This window comes from Nyctibius grandis, chromosome W, assembly GCF_013368605.1.
Source record: "Nyctibius grandis isolate bNycGra1 chromosome W, bNycGra1.pri, whole genome shotgun sequence".
Classification (NCBI taxonomy): Eukaryota; Metazoa; Chordata; class Aves; order Nyctibiiformes; family Nyctibiidae; genus Nyctibius; species Nyctibius grandis.
Genome location: NC_090694.1, coordinates 7,838,167 through 7,859,709, shown reverse-complemented (window position 1 = coordinate 7,859,709; position 21,543 = coordinate 7,838,167). Strand labels below are relative to the sequence as shown.

Below are 21,543 nucleotides of genomic sequence, written 5' to 3'. Positions count from 1 at the left end.
AGCTGCCCTGGATTTAGGTGCTAATGGCCCTGATCACCATGGCTGGCCACAAACTGAAACAAAGTCCCAATGAAACCAGGACACCATCCCACTCTCTCATGACCTCCCCCTGGTCACGCAGGAAGAACCAGAATGCACTGCGTGGCATTCACTTGGGGCTCCCTTTCCCTCTGAGTGGGGCAGGAGTTGACTGACTTCTTGGGGCACCCCTGACAGCCAAGGCACTGGCCCATAGCGATGAGGAGGGACAGAGATTTTCTTCAAAGTTTTGGAGCCAAGAAGACGCTCTCTCCCCAGTTGGTGTATCCGTCTCTGGACAATACATTGTTGCCAAGCTGTTAGAATATGACGCTGGGGAACTTTGAATCACCTTCCTCCACGTGGCCCATGTGCTCAGAACATCCTCTGGATCTCTGGAGACCTCATCATTGTCTAGATCATTGTAGATGACTTCCAGCACCACTAATTCTCTCAGGTACTGGATGCCTTTGTCTGCGGTAGTCCACTTTCCTGGGGAGTTCACAAGTTCTGATGAGGTCAGGGACTGGGTAGTTTCAGCTTCCTGTCTGAATTCTCTCACTCCTTCCTCCAATTTCTTTGCCGAAAGACTGGCTTCTTGATCAAACCCTTCTATCAGGTGGCACTTCTGTTTGCCAGGGTTCAGGTGTAAAGTCCCAGGATATGGGAGGTGATAACCACCCTAGGAACCTGCCCAAATCCTTTCACACACCCTGCCACCCAGGGACCGGCCGCCTCAGGGGACATTTCAGTATTGCCTCACCCAAAAGTTGTCTTCTCTTACACCAGGATGACACCAGATTCCAGCAAACCCCACAATATGCCAACAATGTTAATTAGTAGTATTAAACAGCTCACGTAAGGGTGAACAAGGACCTCGGGAGCCTGCATAATAAAACCACCCACATCAGTCCCGGGTAGGGAGAGGGAGATATATTCCGTCATCTTCTCCACAAGATAGCTCCCCCAGCACAGTAAGGCCATCAATGCCAGGGCAAAGCACATAGCCATTGTTTGTACTAACATGTTCCCAAGCTCAGCAAAATAAAGAGATAAGTAGTGCAGCCAACAAACTCTGTGACCCATACGGAAGCTTGCCACTTAATAACTACTATAGCTATAGCACACTTAATACAAAACTGCCGTTGTCTCATGCCCCATGTTAGGCACGAAAAAGGACTGCGGTGGGTTGACCTTGGCTGGATGCCAGGTGTCCACCAAGCTGCTCTATCACTCCCCTTCTCAGCAGGACGGGGGGGGAGAAAATAAGATGGAAAAGAACTCTTGGGTCAAGATAAAGGCAGTTTAGTAAAAGCAAAACAAAGGCCATGCGTGACGGCAAAGGAAAACAAAAGATTTATTCACTACTTCCCATCAGCAGGCAATGTCCAGCCACTTCCCAGGAAGTAGGGCTTCAGTACATGTAGCAGTTGTTCCAGAAGAAAAACATCGTAATGGCAAATGTCCCCCCTTCCTCCTCCTTTCTCTTAGCTTTTATTGCTGAGCAAATATCATGTGGTATGGCATATCCCTTTGGTCAGTTTGGATCAGCTGTCCTGGCTATATCTCCTCCCAAGATCTTGCCCACCCCCAGCCTACTGGCCTTTGGGGGTGAGGGGGGGAATGTTGGAGAGACAGCCTTGATGTTGTGCCAGCACTGCTCAGCAGTAGCCAAAAACACCGGTGTGTTACCAACACCTTTCTAGCTACCAATACAAAGCACAGCACTATGGGGGCTGCTATGGGGAAAATTAACTCCATCTCAGACAGACCCAATACAATGATGCATGTCCTCCCTGGATTGAAAATAATGAAAATAGTGAAATAAACAAAATAGTGAAAAATAAACATCTCTACATGCTTGCTAAGACATTATTGTTAATTCAATGTTCCTGCACACTTTTTTACACCATGAGCTGTGCTTATGGATTTTCAACCAAAAATTTCACCATTTTGAAAACTTCTAAGTTCATCTGGAAATCCTTCAGTTCTGGTAGTTCTTCTCTTTTCTCTCTAAGCAATGTTAATAGTGTTATTTATCTTTCAAGTTTCACTCTAGACGTATTGAAAGATTCAGACAGTTTGGTGGAACACCATGCCTGGAGACTTTAAGAAATGCACAAAGCTGTAAAACCAGCCAAGCCTGTCCTGAAGAATGAGAACCAGACTGTGGTATTGACTTCCAATGCAATTCTGGTAGGTTTTGTTTTTGTGATATAGTGAGTTATGCAATAACTCAGCAAACCATGTTTTGCTTAGTTCAGTGAAGAAGCTCAATCAGTTTCCATTGAAGACAAAATGCATACACAAAGAGAGAGATATGCTTCAGTGCTTTTCTAGTTGGGGATGATTTCCTGAAGCAGTGCCTTATTGCTAGGGTTTAAGGAGAGTCTCCAGTGTGTAGATAGGTGGGTTGCAAAGCCACAAGGCCAAAACCACAGCATGAACAATGGTTGAGAAAGGGTATGTTCCTCTCGTCTCCCATAATAATTTGCATCTAGTTTAAATCCCTCTCCTGTATTTTCTACTCCATGGTTAAAAGCCATTGTTTGTACTAACATGTTCCATGAGTACATGTTTGTACTAACATGCACTCATGGTAGTGACCATGAGATGGTAGAGTTCAGGATCTCATGTGGCAGGAACAGAATAGCTAGCAGAATTACAACCCTGGACTTCAGTAGGGCCAACTTTGGCCTTTTCAAGCAATTGCTAGGGGAAAGCCCATGGGACAGGGTACTAGAAGGTAAGGGGGCTCAAGGTAGTTGGTTAGCATTCAAGGACTGCTTCTTCCGAGCTCAAGATCAGAGCATCCCAGCAGGTAGGAAGTCAAGGAAGGGTACCAGGAGACCTGCATGGTTAAACAGGGAACTGCTGGGCAAACTCAAGTGGAAGAAGAGGGTGTACAGATCATGGAAGGAGGGGCTGGCCACTTGGGAGGAATATAAGTCTGTTGTCAGAGGATGTAGGGAGGCAACTAGGAAAGCTAAGGCCTCCTTGGGATTAAACCTTGCAAGAGAGGTCAAGGATAACAGAAAGGGCTTCTTCAAATACATTGCAGGTAAAGCCAACACTAGAGGCAATGTAGGCCCACTGATGAATGAGGTGGGGGCCCTGGAGACAGAGGATAAAAAGAAGGCGGAGTTACTGAATGCCTTCTTTGCCTCTGTCTATACTGCTGGAGGCTGTCCTGAGGAGCCCTGGACCCCTGAGGCCCCAGAAGAAGTCAGGATAGAGGAGGAATCTGTCTTGGTTGATGAGGGCTGGGTCAGGGACCAATTAAGCAATCTGGACATCCATAAATCCATGGGCCCTGATGGGATGCACCCGCGGGTGCTGAGGGAGCTGGCGGAAGTCATTGCTAGGCCACTCTCCATCATCTTTGCTAAGTTGTGGGCAACGGGAGAGGTGCCTGAGGACTGGAGGAAAGCGAATGTCACTCCAGTCTTCAAAAAGGGCAAGGAGGAGGACCCGGGTAACTATAGACCGGTCAGCCTCACCTCCATCCCCGGAAAGGTGATGGAACAACTTGTTCTTGGTGGTCTATCTCGATTTCAGTAAAGCATTTGACACGGTCTCCCACAGCATCCTTGCAGCTAAACTGAGGAAGTGTGGTCTGGATGATTGGGTAGTGAGGTGGATTGTGAACTGGCTGAAGGAAAGAAGCCAGAGAGTGGTGGTCAATGGGACAGAGTCCAGTTGGAGGCCTGTGTCTAGCGGAGTCCCTCAAGGGTCAGTACTGGGACCAGTTCTATTCAATATATTCATTAATGACTTGGATGAGGGAATAGAGTGCACTGTCAGCAAGTTCGCTGATGACACAAAACTGGGAGGAGTGGCTGACACACCGGAAGGCTGCGCAGCCATTCAGAGAGACCTAGACAGGCTGGAGAGTTGGGCGGGGAGAAACTTAATGAAATATAATAAGGGCAAGTGTAGAGTCCTGCATCTGGGCAAGAACAACCCCAGGTATGAGTACAAGTTGGGGACAGACCTGTTGGAGACCAGCGTAGGGGAAAGGGACCTGGGGGTCTTAGTGGACAGCAGGATGACCATGAGCCAGCAGTGTGCCCTTGTGGCCAAGAAGGCCAATGGCATCCTGGGGTGTATTAGAAGGGGTGTGGTTTGCAGGTCAAGAGAGGTTCTCCTCCCCCTCTACTCTGCCCTGGTGAGGCCGCATCTGGAATATTGTGTCCAGTTCTGGGCCCCTCAGTTCAAGAAGGACAGGGAACTGCTAGAGAGAGTCCAGCGCAGAGCCACGAAGATGATTAAGGGAGTGGAACATCTCCCTTATGAGGAGAGGCTGAGGGAGCTGGGTCTCTTTAGCTTAGAGAAGAGGAGACTGAGGGGTGACCTCATTAATGTTTATAAATATGTAAAGGGCAAGTGTCATGAGGATGGAGCCAGGCTCTTCTCAGTGACATCCCTTGACAGGACAAGGGGCAACGGGTGCAAGCTGGAACACAGGAGGTTCCGCATAAATATGAGGAAAACCTTCTTTACGGTGAGGGTGACCGAACACTGGAACAGGCTGCCCAGAGAGGTTGTGGAGTCTCCTTCTCTGGAGACATTCAAAACCTGCCTGGACGCGTTCCTGTGTGATATGATCTAGGTAATCCTGCTCCGGCAGGGGGATTGGACTAGATGATCTTTCGAAGTCCCTTCCAATCCCTAACATTCTGTGATTCTGTGAAAAGCTGACCATGCTATGAGTGTCCTTTCTTCTAGCATACCTGCTCCATCTGCTACAGAATCACTATGTTTTGTGAAAACTCACTGGGAAAAACTAGGACTGAAGGAATTTTAACAAAATGGATAGGGAGGTTTACTGACCAGAGTGGTATGATAGATGCTAGCTGAAGACCAGAATGCATCTAGATCCAAAGAAAGATGTAAATTTGTAAAGCAATGCATGCATGGCAGATGAATTAATGTTCAAGATTCATCATAAATCAAAATAAAATAGGATAAGTCAATGGTAATAAAACTAGTCAAAACAGAAAAGGAAAGATGCTAGGTGAATTTTGAGTCCCAAGCCATTGTCAGTGTTGTCTTTATCTCAAATACGGTGAAGTCCAAGTAGAGAAAGAAAAATCAGAAAGTATGTGTTTAACAAGTAGTTCACAGCCATTGTGTGGCACTTACAGATGAGGTAGTTGATATCAACAAGCGTTTTATTATGCTAGGGCTAAATTTACCCCAAATCTTTAAATCCTGTAGAAAAAAATCAATCTTTGTAAAATCTGTGTGTCACATCCCACTTGGTGGGTGAGGGTGAGGTTAATCTTTTGATTCTCTGTGCAGTAATCCAGAGTAATGACAATTACTCGAGAGGTTCAATCAGATCACAAATTTACTTAAAACTTGGCAAAAAAACAGCAGATAGTGGCTTGGCAAAACTTGTAACAATATGGCAACAACAAGCTCGCAACAGTATAACCACAACAAACTCACAACAACAGTACCAAGGCAGACTCGTAAAGATATTGCCCTTATGTGCCCAGAATGAAATCAGAAACAGAGAAAGAGAAAGAGAGGAGAAAGAAAGAAAGGTATATGAAAGGGGGAGAGAACAGGAAAGATATCACCACCCTCGGATCCAGCAATGGTCTCTGCTCTGGGCTATGCTCCTCCAGTGGCAGGCACACACGTGGCTCCCTAAAGTTCTGCCTTTTATAAACTTTGTCTCCGCCCCGGGGTCTTTGCCTGGGAAGGTTCCAGAAATGAGTCTGGGGTACTTGGGGGTCTCAGGTGGTCGCCTAGCCTCCTCCCCTTTTTCCCTTTGTCGTCACCTAGGCATGACCCCCCCACAGGCATGCACGCACAGATGACAGACAGTCCTGGCCCAGACGACAGTTCCGATCTGATTCCCCTGCCCACGGCAAGACAGATGTTTGCAGCACTCACTCACCAGCCGCAGCCGAGGCTCTACACCACCCCGTGGCTCAAACAGACATCTTGGCTTCTTCCTGGAGGTCATCTTCTAGGGTGGTGATTCTTACATAGTGAACAGAGGGAGAAAAGAGGGAGGAAAGAGAGGAGGTCACACAGGTAATCATACATTGAGCAATAGCTATGCCAATCATTTAAAATACAAAACCCACAATGAATGTTAATCCTATTTTTGTTAACCATGCCCCCCATCCCGTAAGTCCCAAGGACCGTAGGATGGACTGCAACCAAGAGTTCGGCTGCTATCTCTTTCATCTTTGCTCGGGCCTCTTCTATTGAGGTAGTAGCGTTGTGTATAGTCTCTGTCTTTACTCAAGCCTCTTCTATTGAGGTAGTGGCATTGCATATGGTGATACAACATTCTCTGTCAGTGAGATTTAACATTCCACAAACTCCATTTTCCTTGAGCAATATCACGTCCACAGCTAGGCGATTCTGAAGGTTCATCTTTGATACCTGCTGGACCTGCAAGTTTAATTTTCCAAAAGCATATCTTGTCCAGTTACTCAAAAGATGTACCTGCCAGGTAATATTCTCTAAGACAAACTGGTGTCATTTCAAGGTTACGTATGGGGTAAAGATATTCTCAAGCATTAATGAAGCTATTTGCCCATCAGTATAATAATCAGGAATCTTAACTCCACTAATCGCCAACTCAGGGCGGGTTTTAGGCTTATTTGCCTCCCTACACGATCGTCGGGAGGATATCCTAAAGTCAAAAACACAATGTGGACATAAAGAAGGGATACCCAGTCCACACCTCAAACCAGCATGATATTCTAATGGTAAATAAGAATAAAATTTTCCATTTGAGCACCCCCAAGCCAATCCTAAGGGGGCTGGATAAATGCTGGTTTTACAGGTATATTGATCTGTAAAATTCATAATGGTGATAACAGGTTCGGTGTTCAGTGGTATCCCTCGTATGTGGAAATGGGTGTAGGGCACTCCACACTTTCCCGCAAGATTACCATCAGTGGTATCACAAGTAATGTCATTATTCTGCCATCCTCTAGAAGCATACCCTCAACACGTGCACATATCTCAAATTAAGGTTCTGAGACTATTGATATGCCAAGTTTCTGGTGGATCTCTTGGTCCTGAATCACAAGTGATCATTTTAGAACAGTTAAAAAGGGGACTTTCGGCTTCTCTGATAGATGGATTGAATTTAGGGTTGGCAAAAGGTTGAGAGAGGGTAGATTTTGACCAACCCACATCATTTTTTTTCTGTTCTGAGGGGTTATAGAAGTCTTATTTGGGAATAGGATACACCACTCTGGGTCCCATCGGACAGAATAATTTGCTTCATAAAAATTGGGTTTCATCAAGGGGTCAAACAGAGGGTCCCAGGGGTAAACTGTACAGGGGTAACTGCTAGTAGCATTAGCAAAGATAAAGTTACTGGCAGGGATGCTCCCCTTGTGGTTCTCAATTAAAGGGTTTGATCCATCTATCAGAGAAAGAATGGTAATATTTAGTGCCGGTATGGTAAATTTACATCTTGTACTATCCATCTCAATGGAGGTGTTTAGGACAGGGGGCTTATCCCACACCTGGTACCAGGGGGATCCTAACATTGGGGTTTGCACCCAATCGACCCATACCTTTCCATAAGTCCAGTTCGTGGGTAGATATATTGAAGAGATGGCATTGGTCATATTAAATGCAAACGACAAATTTACAGACGACATAAAAAAACCTTAAACCTTCTTCGGCTGATCTAGGTAGGGCAATACACAGGCCCTTGTCCTGGTGTCCCCACATTTGGACGAAACCTTGAATGAGTTCCCAAGCTAAATTCAGGGTATCCTGGCTTACAGGTTTTACCATGAACAGAGAAAAACTGAGGATAAGCAGCCAAGTGCATGACTGCTGGTACAAATTGGTACCAGCAATCATAGTTTGGTTACTCTCTCCACAGCGATACCGAAACAAGTTATAATGGTCTAAGTTGCAAATTTCCAAAACAGCATTCGCGATAACGATAGATACAGAATGTAAAAACTATAAGGCACAACAATACAACAGTAACACAAATTCCCAAAACCAACATCGGCTTCAACTTCTGAGGAGAAATCTGCTTCCAGTAATTGGACCTGTTAAAAGAACAAAAGAAAATCCCGATTCTTTCAAATCAGTAATTAGAAAGACAGAACAATCCATCTGGTATTGATTCGATGTTCTCTCCCATGGGCATCAGTTGCTACCCATGCATATATATTAATTGGAGTTTTTTGGACTAGTGGTACTTGTCCTATTGTAGGTAGTTCAACCAAGACAGGCTGTCCTGGATAGTGGAGAGGATTTATAAGGTCTTTAGTCTCATACTCCCTGGGGAGTATGGATGGAGGCTTAGGCCAAAATGCAGTAATTCGTGGACATCCATTAACTCCCCAGCGGTCATTTACTCTGGTCATAGCTTCCCAGAGTCGTGTGGACCACCCAGAATCATGGGGTCTCAGGAACCATTTTAAGAGACCATTTGTCCTCTCTACTATCCCGTTAGCTTGAGGATAGTAGGGGTTATGAAATATCCACAGTATTCCCTCAATTTTTGCCCACTCCTGGACCACCCTGGCAGTAAAGTGGCTGCCATTATCTGACTGAATCAATTTGGGTTTAGGTAAAAAGCTAAACCACAATTTTAACTTTTTCACTGTATTTTCCCCAGTCGCTCATGTCACTGCTCCAGCCTGAACAAGTCCCCAACAAGCACATATTGTTTCCCTTCTGATTTCTTAAAAGGTCCTATGTAATCAGCCTGCCATGTTTCCCATAATCCTTTCCCATCTCGCAGATGAAGTGGAGGATCTTGTAAAGGGTGTTTTCCTAGTCTAGTATGGCACAGACCACAGGCAGAAATTACAGTGTTACACAGTTCCCGGGTGACAGGCCACCCTCTACTCCCTGCTTCTTTGAAAAGATCTTTGACTCCCGAGTGACCACGCTTGACGTGCAGCCACTCCAATAGGTTTTCCCAGTTCTCCTCTTCTCCCTCTTTTGCCAGCATAGCCAAGCGGGTGAGTAAATCTACATGATTATTCCAGGTGTGTGCTGGGTGATTCCCCCCTTGGTGGGCAGCCACCCACCCTACCCATATGGGTTTCTGCTTGGCCACAGCTAATATCGCTTCCCATTTTAACCTTTGCCAGATGGACACCCGGTTTACTTCCCATTGATTTTGCTCCCAAAAGGGGAGCCACTCGCTACATCCTTTAAATACGGCATATGAATCCGTATAAATATACACGGGTTCAGTGCTGTCTGTCCCTCTCATTATTACACTCCAAACTGCTATCAGTTCCCCTACCTGAGCGCTCCCTTCCCCTTCTGTTATAATCCACTCCCTGGAATCAATGTGCAGAGCTATGGCCTGATACTTCCATATTTTTCCCTCTCTTTTTGAAGAGGCATCAGTGAACCACACATTTTTCAGGTGAGGTTCAAATGAAGGAGCTTCCTTTATGTAGGAAGGAGGGGTTTCCTTATCTGGGGAAGCAAATGATCCTTCCTGTATTTGGAGTGTCTTGGGTGCCCCCTCTTCCACTTGATATATGTGACTGTAATGTTCTAACTGGGCATGCCACTTTCTGACCATTTCATGTTATGCAACTCCCACAGGGGGTGGGGTTAAGACCTTAAAAGGTCCCCATAAGACGATTGGCTGTCGCCATATAGTTATTTCAGCTTCCTGCAAGGCTAAACTGACCACAAAAAGGCCTTTTTCCCAGATTGAGTATCATCTTTCAGCATCTTTAAAACTGCGGGAATAAAACCCAGTGGGGCAGGTCAGACCTTCTGGTCCACGCTGCCACATGTGTATGGATGCTCCATGGATTGCAAAACCCCACTCAATTTGGAGTGGATCTGTCGGGTGTATTGGGCCCAAAGCCTGATAAACCTCTGCCTCAAAGACTAACAACTTCAAGGCTTCCTCATGAATAGAGGTCCAATCCGAGATAGCTCTTTTACATGTTAGATCATACAGAGGACGAGCTATGATAGAAAAATACGGAATATGCTTTCTCCAGAATGTTAACAGGCCTAGGGCATGTTGCAGCTCCCTTTTGCTCTCTGGTATCTTTATCTGTTCTAAGGTAGTTACAGTTTCAGGGGGAATACACACTGCTCCTCCTTTCCACCATATGCCTAGAAACTTTCCTTCAGGAGAGGGGAGTTGTACCTTTCCTGACGGAACCTGAAGTCCTAAATTTTCTAGATGAGTAATTATTTTTGATTGAGTTTGCCCCACTGCAGCAGCATCAGGCCCACCTATCAATATATCATAGATGTATTGGTACAGTTTGCCTCCCTCCTTGGGAGTGATTTCTGCTAATGCCTGGGCCAGAGCGTGATGCGCCAAAGTAGGCGAATGTCAATATCCTTGGGGCAAACGAGTAAAGGTATATTGAATACCCTCCCAAGTGAAAGCAAATTTATCTCGAACACTTTCCTGTACAGGTACCATGAAGAACATATCTTTTACATCAATGGTGGCTAAAGTTTGATGGGACTGCTCCTGTATAGTGGAAATCAATTCTGCTATATTAGGTACGACCGCTGATAAGAGGCTGGTGCCTGCGTTTAAGCACCGATAATCAATTGCTAGTCTCTATTTTCCATTTAGTTTGCGAACTGGACACACTGGGGAGTTCTAAGGGGAGTGGGTTTGAATAATTACTCCCTGTTCCTGCAGTTCCCTTATCACTGGAGTGATTCCTTCTCTCGCTCTCAGCGGCAAGGGATAGGGTTTCACATTCACAATTTTGGACAGGGGGAGTGCAGGTGCAGTTTGCAAAAGCCTTATGAGGGTTGTCGGAGACCCGAACTTCCATTCCCTTCCTGCCAGATCCATCCAGGCTTTTCCTTTCAATAAATCTAATCCCAGAATATTTGTAGGAGTTCCCAATATCATTGTGGCTTCAGTGGGGGTGGTGTCTCTAGGCAACCAACGTTTTACTCGGGCCGTGGGCTGGGGTTTGGAATAGCCGAACACATTGGTAACCCATATCCGTTTTTTGTTGGGGACAATCCCACTTCTGTCTGCTGTACTGGAATTCAAAGCAGACATTTGGGCTCCTGTGTCTACCAGGAAAGTGACTGGAGTCTTGAAAGGGCCAAGGGGGAAAGTTACCAATAGATCCTCCTGCTCATTTTCAGTGAGCTGTCTAAAATATACCCACTCGCCATCCCCCAGCTCACTTACTGGAGATGGCACAAGAAGTTTCCCGACTTTGGAGGGTCAGGTAATTCCTCTCTAGGGGCCGTGGGAACAGCCAGTCTATGAGATACAAGGGTTATAGGCGTGTTTTCCTTTCCTGGCTGACTTTTATCTACCAGTTTCCACATCTTTACCAACATCTGCAAATTAGGGAAGGGTAAGCCATCCATTACTTCCCAGGGAATGCCTTTCTCTAGACCTTCCTTCCACAACTGATTTATTGACACTCCCCCCACAAGATTTCTATTTCGGGAGCGAGGTATTTTCTCCTCTGTCTCAGCTCTGAGGACTACTGCTTGTGCCTTCCCCTCTTTCCCAACAAATCCCATGCGCCGGCCATAATTAATCAACTCCCACACAATCTCTCCCCAAGTGAGACCTGATCCAGCCTGTGGCCCTCCTGCTGCAATGGCTCTCAGTCGGTCGTGAACTTGTACAGCATAGATCTTTAGCGAGTCAAGAGTCCTCTAATCAATCCTATCTGGATTAGCAAATAACAACATTGGAGAAGGTTGACGGGGGACTAGACGCCTATCATGCATCATGTGAAGGCAGGTGACTTTCTGTACACTCTCGGTAAGCTGGCTTACCCCAGGAGTGGGAATGGCAATGGGATCTCCCCTCTACAAGGGGTCCAACCCTCTGGCCCAATACGCCACCCTCTGAGTTAAGGACCAGGGTTCCCGATCGTCCTCCACCATCAAAAATACACCCAGACCCCAATATCCTTGAGCCTCTTCTTCTGAAAGCCTTATCCTATCTCCGCCTGTCAGGGAGACCCTCCACACATATTCAGTCTCAGTTTCCTTGGCCAGTGTTGCATTTAAGGTGTGTTGCGTTTAAGAGGGCTAATTTGGCAGAAACTAAACCCCCTTGCGTTCCAGCTTGTCCTCAGATATCAGAGGGGCTGGGGGCGGCTGAGCTTAGCCTCTGAGTGATGCCAAATTTGACACCTTAAGTTTTGGCTGAAATAGGCCAAAGTCAGCACTATCAGTCTGTCTGCGTTCAACAGCTAATATGTTGAACTAACACAGGTCCGGATGCACTCATAGTGCAGGGCCCAGTCGTGGTCGATGAACTATCATGGTTCCAGATTATGCCATAAATCTGAGCGCATACACTGAGAGAAAATCCTCATGACCAGTTCCACAGTTAAGGTAATTTATTCAAGCAACAGATACAGATTCTTTTATATTGCCGGTGATGAATACACTGTCTGCAAAGCACGCTTAGGTACCAACGTACATATATATGTTGCAAGATGACTATATAGCACTACTAATATGATTACAAATACAAGATTGATTTCTAAGTTTCCCGGGGAAGCACCTGGTATAACCAAGTGTATGAATCTTACCCAAAGGCATCCCTATGGGTAGGGAAGAGAGGTTCAGCCCATCGACTGATCCCAGAAGTCCATAGTGATGTCTCCCTGACTTCTCAGCGATGGTATCTTCCCCACCTTGCCTCTTTCTTCAAGGCATTTTATACTATTTACCTATGTTTAGGTGGAGCTCGAGTGGCTCTAGTCGTACATACCTTTATTATTGATTGGTACAAAATTATCTCTCATCGATTTTAAAGGTATAGACTAAGAAAAATTCAGAGAGCATGCTCAGGGGCAGAGGGAGGTGGGTAGCTTTTGGGATGGAGGTGTGTTTTGGTATTATAATGAGATTATAATGAGCAAAGTTCATCCATAGGACACAATTTCACCACAATCGCTGGCTCAGTGACCAACATTCTGGGTGGAACGGGATATTATTTCTTATTTGACAGTAGCTATGTGATTTATCTGCTATGAGGTACCATCGAGTTCCCGTACCTGCCTCATTAACACAGAGCCTGGCCATGGTTATCTCCACACTGTTCCACCCTCCGTTCTCTTAGAGTTAGCACACCAAGCTCCCGTGGTGCCGAACATCTAAGAATGCAGGCCAGGTTACCTGGGGAACCATCACAGAGCAGATTCCTTACATGCCAACCACGTTCCATCCTAGATGCTTTCTTAGTTCTATAGGACGTGGATATAACTTTACTTATTTACTCTCAATAAGTGTGCCTCCAATAATTAGTTTCAATAACTTGCCCCTGGTAGTTACTCTACATAATCCACCCCGTGACTATAGTCACTCGAGCTTCACAATATTTAGATGGAATTGGATACATCACATGTCTGATTGGTGTGGGGATTATCGAGTATAAATATATTTTGTGGAGGTGACAGATGGGACAAGCATAATCCAAACTCTAACATATAGTGCAATTATTAAAACAAGACACAACAAGGTGAGTGTTAGTAGGACAACAATAGGGTGAAGCATCTTGTTAACGAGTCCCATAGTAGTTGGCGACCATCCGAAAAGGGTGTCCCACCTGTGATGTTCTCCATCTTTCTTAACTCTCTAGGATATGGTGTATTTCTTCTGTATCATGGTGGACGGTAATCAGAGCTTTTTGTCCGCTTTTCCGGATGCGTTTTAGCAATTGATCCAGGTCATCACGTTGCAACAGTTTTCTTACCAATGTACGATTCATTCCAATGGGAGCAGGTAGTAAATCTCAATATGATATGTAGTTTGATTGTAGCAATTGGTAGGTTGTGACGGGAGTGGAATAGTTAGTCACATCCTGTGATTTCAGTAAAATTACAAACACAAATATTATTAGTAGCTACCATAACATTATCTACAAAAGTAAAATCACAAAGGGTTCTCATACAAACACACCCTTTTCCAATATATGCAAGTACAGTTTCGGGATTTTCATGAGGATGTATTTCAAAATGACAGACACTTTGTTCAGTGTCAAGACAAATGTCTTGAGCCTTGATAGTATTACTTTCACAGATAAATCCCCATTGTTCCCGTACAATACATGCATCAACATTAATAGTTTGCCATTTGTTTTTGTTTTGTTGAGCCCATACTCTATGTTCCAATGGACAGAGTATAGTTCCATTGTGATTTAATCCTAATACAATGATTGGGTATATAGTGTATACCGAAGCATTGCGAATTGTTAAAACAAAAGCTATGGTTTTCCTGTCAGTGGGGTTATAAGTGAAGTTAACCAGGTGCCACTAAAATTGGATTTTTCTTTCAAATTCAGCTACATTATCTCAGATGACCTTTTGAATTTCAGTGGGTAAAGTGCCTCCTTCACCCTCTCTTATTATTGCTGCTACAGTAGACTGTATCCACAGTTGAGCTTGAATACAGCTAAGGGCAAGAGAGGTGTTACTTTGGGTTGCACGTAGTGCCTTCACAATTAAGTGGTGGTCTTTTTCATTAATTCTTTCCCATTGGGGTAATATATCAGATATGAGCCATTGGTTAGTTCCCAGTGCTGATAGAGAAGATTGTAGTGGATGTTTCAATTTGTATAAATTACTTGTTGTTGAGCTTATCTTGTTTGCTAGAACTTCAGCGTCCATGCTGTTTAATACTCCTAACCCTGTTCCCAGGACACCAGTCACATCTCTCCTTGGTCATTGTGGAGAGGTGAGGGTGTGTCCATGCAACCATGCTGACCATCCTGTGTAAGATGTACTCAGGAATGGTGAGCAGGTAGGTTTAATTGCAGAGATGTTAATTTGCATTGATAATTCTACTCATTTGAGGGACCATGACGGATTGAACAGCATCTGTTGTTGACCTGTATTTTTTACTACATACGGTCCAATTTCGGATATTTGTGGAGTCAACCTCTCCTTCATCAGTGGTGTTGAGATAGGGTATATCGTGGTGGTTGGCATAGGATCAGTTTTCACACACGTGAAATTCATCGTCAACACTCTTATTAATTTGAGGCCTGCCATCTCATTAATGATATACTGACTGGTATCGGTTGTCAAAGCAACAACTGGCCTCATGTAAACAGTGAGTTTTAGTCTTATTATTTACCATTATTATAAGTGAATCAGGTACCTTATTTGTTTCACAGCACACTGAAAGGCTTTCTGATAAGGGTTCTCCTGTCTCTCCATAGTTCATATGAATTACCCTCCCATCAGTTTGGTTAAATGTCTCAAATTGTCTCTTGGAAGGGTCGCACGGGTCTATTTTTCGGATACTTAGCCATCCTGTGGCAGTCATGGGAGCGAGCATAGTTGAGTCAGGTTTGATAGCATCTATTTTAACCTGAATATTAGCCCTACACTATGGTGGATGGGTATTTGTTTTTGTTGCTAGAGACATATCATGAAAGTAGGTTACTTCAGAGTAAAATTATACCAACAATCCCACCTTTCGGTGGCGCATGCCTTTGTTATTTGTACTCCTGGAGGTGATGCACTATTGGACACTATAACTTGAGTAACCTTTTCGTGTGTAGTTCCATTGATCATTCTGCATCCTATTCGGATTTCTTCTCTGGGTATTCCCCTTAAGAGGCAGACCCACTGCTGTTTATCCCAACCCCACTCATGTTTTAGATATACCTCAGTTCCCCGCATAACCACCATAGCTAAGTTTAACTTTCTGTTGATGGAATGTAGTCCCGTACTTCCAGAATATGCAGCGTGAGCTTGGGACCATGGCCATTCTGGGTCCCTTTGGCTACAAATCAAGGGAAACCAGATGGTTAGGGTAAAGAACAACACCGTAAATCCAATTTGTTGATTTGTCATCCTGAAATTTGGGTCTCCAGACACCTATAGTAGGTTGGTGTAGGCTAATCCATCCGTCCATGTACAGTTCATTCAGGATCCCTGTGAATACAAAAGAAAGGAAGCATGCTCAGTTGATTATACAACTGGCAGGGTTATTTTAAAAAGAGGGTGTGATCCACCAGGTACTAATCCGGTGCATTTTTCCTGAGCAATCTTTAGCCTCCCATGCATAAAGATTTTTGGGGGTAGTTAGTGCCATTGGTATCATTCCAAACTGGGGCATTTTTACCAGCATGGGTTGATCAGCATAAAATCCCGTAGGACATTCCCCCAGCTTGGTATGAACCTTTGGGGCAATTGAAGCAGCAGATACACAGAAAGCTTTCATTTTAGGACAGCCATCTCCACCCCATCTGTTGTTCAGTTGGTAGATGCCGTTATATAGTTGCAAGTGCCACTCAGATTCATGGGTTTTTTGCAAAGCACTTAATTTAGCAGCAGCAGTGGCGACAGCAACTGAGGTGAGTCCGGGGCGAGGGTGAGATCGGGCTGTACCGGGGGGTTTCCGTACTCAGGACCATCCGAGCAGCAGCCCCGAGTCCCATCTGGACCTGGAAGTTCCCGGCAACGAATCAGGCGAGGAGGGGGCATAGGCAGAAGCACCGTGGGAGATTTGAAGGGCCCCTGGGGAGCGCGAGTGACCCGGAGCGTGGCAGTTCACACGGCAGTTCACGCAGGCTAGGTGGGCAGGAAGGTGCGATCTCCCTCCCATCAGGGCAAGAGCACAGTCCAGGAATGGTTTCCACTCGACAGGGCCCTAAGTCCTCTGCGAGTGCCAGAATGGACATGGCAACGCAAACGGACCTGCCGCGGAAGCATGCGGAGGTCCAGGTGGCAGGCTGCAGGGAGTGCCAGAGCCTGGCACTGGCACTCGAGGCTAACGGAGACCTCGCTTGTGTGAGGTGTGAACAGGTCGACGACCTGATCTCCTTGGTGGCACAACTCAAGGAGGAGGTGGAAAAGTTAAGGAGCACTAGAGCATCCAAGGAAGAGAGTGGCGGGCGGTGCTGTTCCCTGCCTGCCCTGAGGAAAGCGGACTGTCCTAATGCTCCCCGGGAAGTGGAGGATCCTCTTCCTCCTCCACAAGGAGCAGGAGGAGACCTAGGGGATGGGGGGGAATGGAGGCAGGTCCCTGCTCAGGGTGGTAGGCAAATCCCATCCCGGCCTTCCTCCTCTCCCCACGTCCCCCTGCAGAATAGGTATGAGGTGCTGGAACCTGAGCATCTTCCTGAGTGTCAGGAAGACACGAATCTAGGTGAAGGACCTTCTAAAGGGCTACTTAAACAGAAGCAACCAAGTAAGAGGGTTGCAACCAGCTCCAAAAAGGAGAAAAGAAAAGTAATTGTTGTAGGTGACTCCCTGCTAAGGGGAACAGAGGGCCCCATATGCAGGCCAGACCCAACTCACAGGGAAGTCTGCTGCCTCCCAGGGGCTCGGGTAAGGGATGTTGCCAGGAAGATTTCTGAACTGGTGAGGCCCTCTGACTACTACCCTCTATTAGGATTCCAGGTGGGTAGGGATGAGATTGAAGGGAGAAGTCCCAGGGCAATCAAAAGGGACTTCAGGGCCCTGGGGCATTTGGTGAAGGGGGTAGGTGCACAGATTATATTCTCCTCAATTCTTTCGGTGTTAGGAGAAAATAGGGAAAGGACTACGAGAACACAACAGATGATTAATACGTGGCTAAGAGACTGGTACCGTAGGTGGGATTTTGGGTTCTTTGACCACGGGGTGGCTTTCATGGCACCAGGCCTGCTTATGCCGGATAGGGAACACCTGAGTCAGAAGGGGAAAAGGGTTATGGCCCAGAAGTTGGCAGGGCTGATCAAGAGGTCTTTAAACTAGGTTCGATCAGGGCAACCACAAATGAACCTAGGGGCGACAGGCCTACATTGGGGGCAAGACCGTTAGCCCAGCTGAAGTGCATTTACACCAATGCACACAGTATGGGCAACAAACAGGAAGAGCTAGAAGCCACTGTACAGCAGGAAGGTTATGATGTGGTTGCCATCACAGAAACGTGGTGGGATGACTCTCATGACTGGAGTGCTGCTATGGATGGCTATAAGATCTTTAAGAGAGACAGGAGATGCAGGAGAGGCAGTGGGGTAGCGTATGTTAGGGAGTGCTTGGACTGTGTTGAAATTGAGGAAGATGATGAGGATGACAAGGTTGAATGTCTATGGGTAAAGATCGGGGGAAGGTCGGCAGGGCAGACATTGTGGGGTTACAGGAGTTAAACGGACCCCTGATAGAGGAAGATGACAATGCAAGCAGTACTGCCAACCTGCTCGCCCTGATGGGAGGACGACCATGGGAGCGATACACAGAAGAATGAGAACGAGCCTTATAAGGAAAAACAAGAGACACTGAGGATGAAGCGGGGGAAGTGAGGTTTCGAAAAAGGAAGACCTGGCCGACCACGTGCTGGAACATTGCATTGCAAAAGCTTATCTTGATGTAATCAAGTCTGCTATAAATATATGTGCTTACCCTAAATAAAGGGTCTCCACTTGCTGACACAATTCGGAGTCCGTGCAGTTAATTGCCGCAAATGGTGCTCCGTGTGAGGCTCGACAACCATCAGGACTGCTGACCAGCAGCAACGCCTCGCAGAACTACTACAGGTGCCGAAAGGAAGCATAAGCCGGCTACAATCATCTCCTAAGAGAGGTGAGCTGCGGGGAACATGGGTAATCATATTACTGCCAAAGAAAAATCGGTTTTGGAACTCATGGAGAAACTCCTCCAAAAACATGGGGTCAATATCCCATCTGTAACACTCAAAAAACTGCTTAGGTGGACAAAATCCCATGGGGATGGGGTCAGTGCCGTTAACATCTTTACGGCAGATCTTTGGGACGAAATTGGGGTGAAGCTCTGGGATCAATCCACCCTGGGGGACCCTGTAGCGTTTGAGCTTTTAAAACCCTGGTGCCAAGTGCTGTAAGTTATGAAAAAGCTTGAGGAGCAACAACAATCATCAAATCCAACTGACGAAAAAGGGGAAATCGCTACAGTCCCAAGTCCCGTTGATGGACAGGAGCCATCAAAACCTGGCCTTTCTCAGGAGAGTTCCAGTCGCTCTCCCCCTCGGGGAAGGAAAACCTGGGACTCTCCCACCTGCCCGAGCTCCACACAGTTGTTGGTAGTGGAGGAGGAAGGGGAAAATGGAGATAGTGACGATGATCCTCCAGATCCTGGACCTGTGGACCCGGAGCAGGAACCAGATCTGTTCCCTCCAGATCCACACGACAGATGGAGTCGCATTCGGCGGGAGGCGTTGAAGCATGGGGATTTTGGTATCGCAGGAGCAATAGCGGCTCCTGTACTATATGAGGCTAACAGACAACCGCAGTGGCAGGGTATGTCGTTCCAAGTAATCAAAGAATTACGGAGAGGGGTTTTTGAATTTGGTATTGAATCGCCATTGTCACGGTTTAAAGCTGGGCTGGCTATTAAACCTGTGGCAGATGCTCTCTGTTATCCCCCCCCCTCCCCCCAAAGGGAAAGGGAAAGGGAAAAGGGAGAGAGACTTCCGGGTTGGAAAGTTAAAACAGTTTTAATAAACTATAATAATGAAAAAGAGTATAATAACAATAATAGAAATAATCAAATATATACAAATATATATATACAAAACCAAGATTGAGCTCCTCTGAAGTCAGCCACGTCACCACCGGCACTGCAGGGCAGGCTCCGGGAAGGCCCAGGCTGGGCCTAGCGACGGTCAAGAGCTGGATTCAGGAATGCACGGATCGGGATCGGGGGCAGCAGGAAAACAGACGGAGTCCTCCTTGGACACCGGCCATAGCAGAAAGAGAGCGAGACCCTCGTGATCCCCCCGCTTTATACTGAGAATGACGTGTATGGGATGGAATACCTTCGTTGGTCAATTATGGGTCACCTGCCCTGTCCGCTCCCCTCTGCAGCTGCGACCCCCCTTCGACTCTTCACTCGTAAGCAGTGAGGAATTCAGCAGTGACCTTGGTTTCTCTAGGAATAAGTACAGCAAGAGCCTTTCTGCACAACATCCCTACCGGTGCCTCAGCGATAACTACAAACTTTGAGCGTTATCAGTCCTGGAAGCAGACACTGTCTGCAAAACATGCAGTTACTTTCAGAAAGTGCAGTTACTTAGAGGAGACTTAGCTGAAAGCAAAAATCACTGAAAGGAAAATTGACCTGGTTTAGGCCAAACCAGGACAGCCATATGTTCGTAATATGTTAGGGTCTATTATGAATTCCTGTACTTTAGTACCGCATGATTGTAAGACGCTTGCCCAATTATTGTGACTGGCACTCAGTATGCTCTTTGGGAGTCTGATTGGATCAGAATGCTAGAGCTGAAACAGCTTGAATATTTGAATCGGCTGCCAGGGGATCCGCTACAGGTGCTGAACATAGATGACCTGTGCGGGCACGGGCGATGGGCTCACCCAGCAGAGCAGGCAGCAAATATTCCCTGGCCAGCGTTAGATGATCTAAAGGACTGTGCTTACAGAGCCTTCCTAAAGATCCCAGGCGCCGGAAAACCTACCAAATCATTTACGGAAATTAAGCAGGAGCCCCAAGAACCTTTTATGACCTTTGTCGATCGTCTTAAAAACAGCCTTGAAAAACAAGTTCCTCATGAAGAGGCTCGAAACATCATTTTATTAAAGCTGGCTGTTGAAAATGTAAATACTGATTGCCAGAAGGTGTTACATCCGCTTGAGAATCCCTCACTCATAAAGATGTTAGAAACTTGCAATAGGATTGGCACCGTGGCTCATAAGTACGAAGCCATGGCTACTGCATTTGCAGCCATGCAAACCAAACAGACCGTCTGTTTCAAGTGTGGCGGTCAGGGGCACTTTAAGCGTGAACGCCTGGAACGAGCAGCGGGGAAAACAAAAGCAGCTAACAACCCTGGAATCTGTCCACGGTGCCACAAAGGCAGGCACTACGCTAATCAGTGCCGCTTGAAATTTGATAAAAATGGTCAACCCCTTCAGGGAAACTCCCATCGGAGCATGCACAAGGACCGCGCTGTGACACAAGTGGTCCACCTCCCTCCCCAACAGTATCCACTCTTCAATCAGCAACCAGGAGAAGTGCAGGGCTGGACCTGGCAGCCTCCACAACAATAACTTTTACTGACAGCACCGTTCAACGAATCCCCACTGGGGTCTACGGCCCCCTAGGGCATGCACATCGCACTTCTTTTAGGACGATCATCGACTACGTTGATGGGATTGTTTGTTTTACCGGGAGCCATTGATGCTGATTTTACAGGGGAAATACAAATTATGGCATGGACCCCCAGTCCCCCGTGTGTGGTGCACCGAGATACCCGCATTGCACAATTGATTCTTTTCAAAGCAATTAACGTCGGTACGTCAACAAAAGAAAGAGGATTGGCTGGTTTTGGCTCTTCTGGCCCGCCTCAGATTTTTTGGGCCACGCCAGTTACATCTCAGAGACCCTATTGCAAATGTATGCTTACATGTCAGGGAGGGACTATAGAATTGACTGGGTTACTAGATACCGGCGCAGACGTTACTGTTATCTCTTTGCAGCAATGGCCCAAGAAGTGGCCCCTCCTTAACGTGACTCATTCTCTTCTAGGTATGGGGGGTCACAAGGTTAGCTATCAGAGCAAGTATTTTGTACAGATAACGGGACCTGACAATCA

At 46.3% G+C, this 21,543-nt stretch overlaps 1 pseudogene; it reads right to left on the bottom strand.

Moving 5' to 3' along the window:
• Positions 1–13,386: 13,386 nt before the first annotated feature.
• Positions 13,387–14,981, bottom strand: LOC137675660 (uncharacterized; annotated as a pseudogene).
• Positions 14,982–21,543: the final 6,562 nt, after the last annotated feature.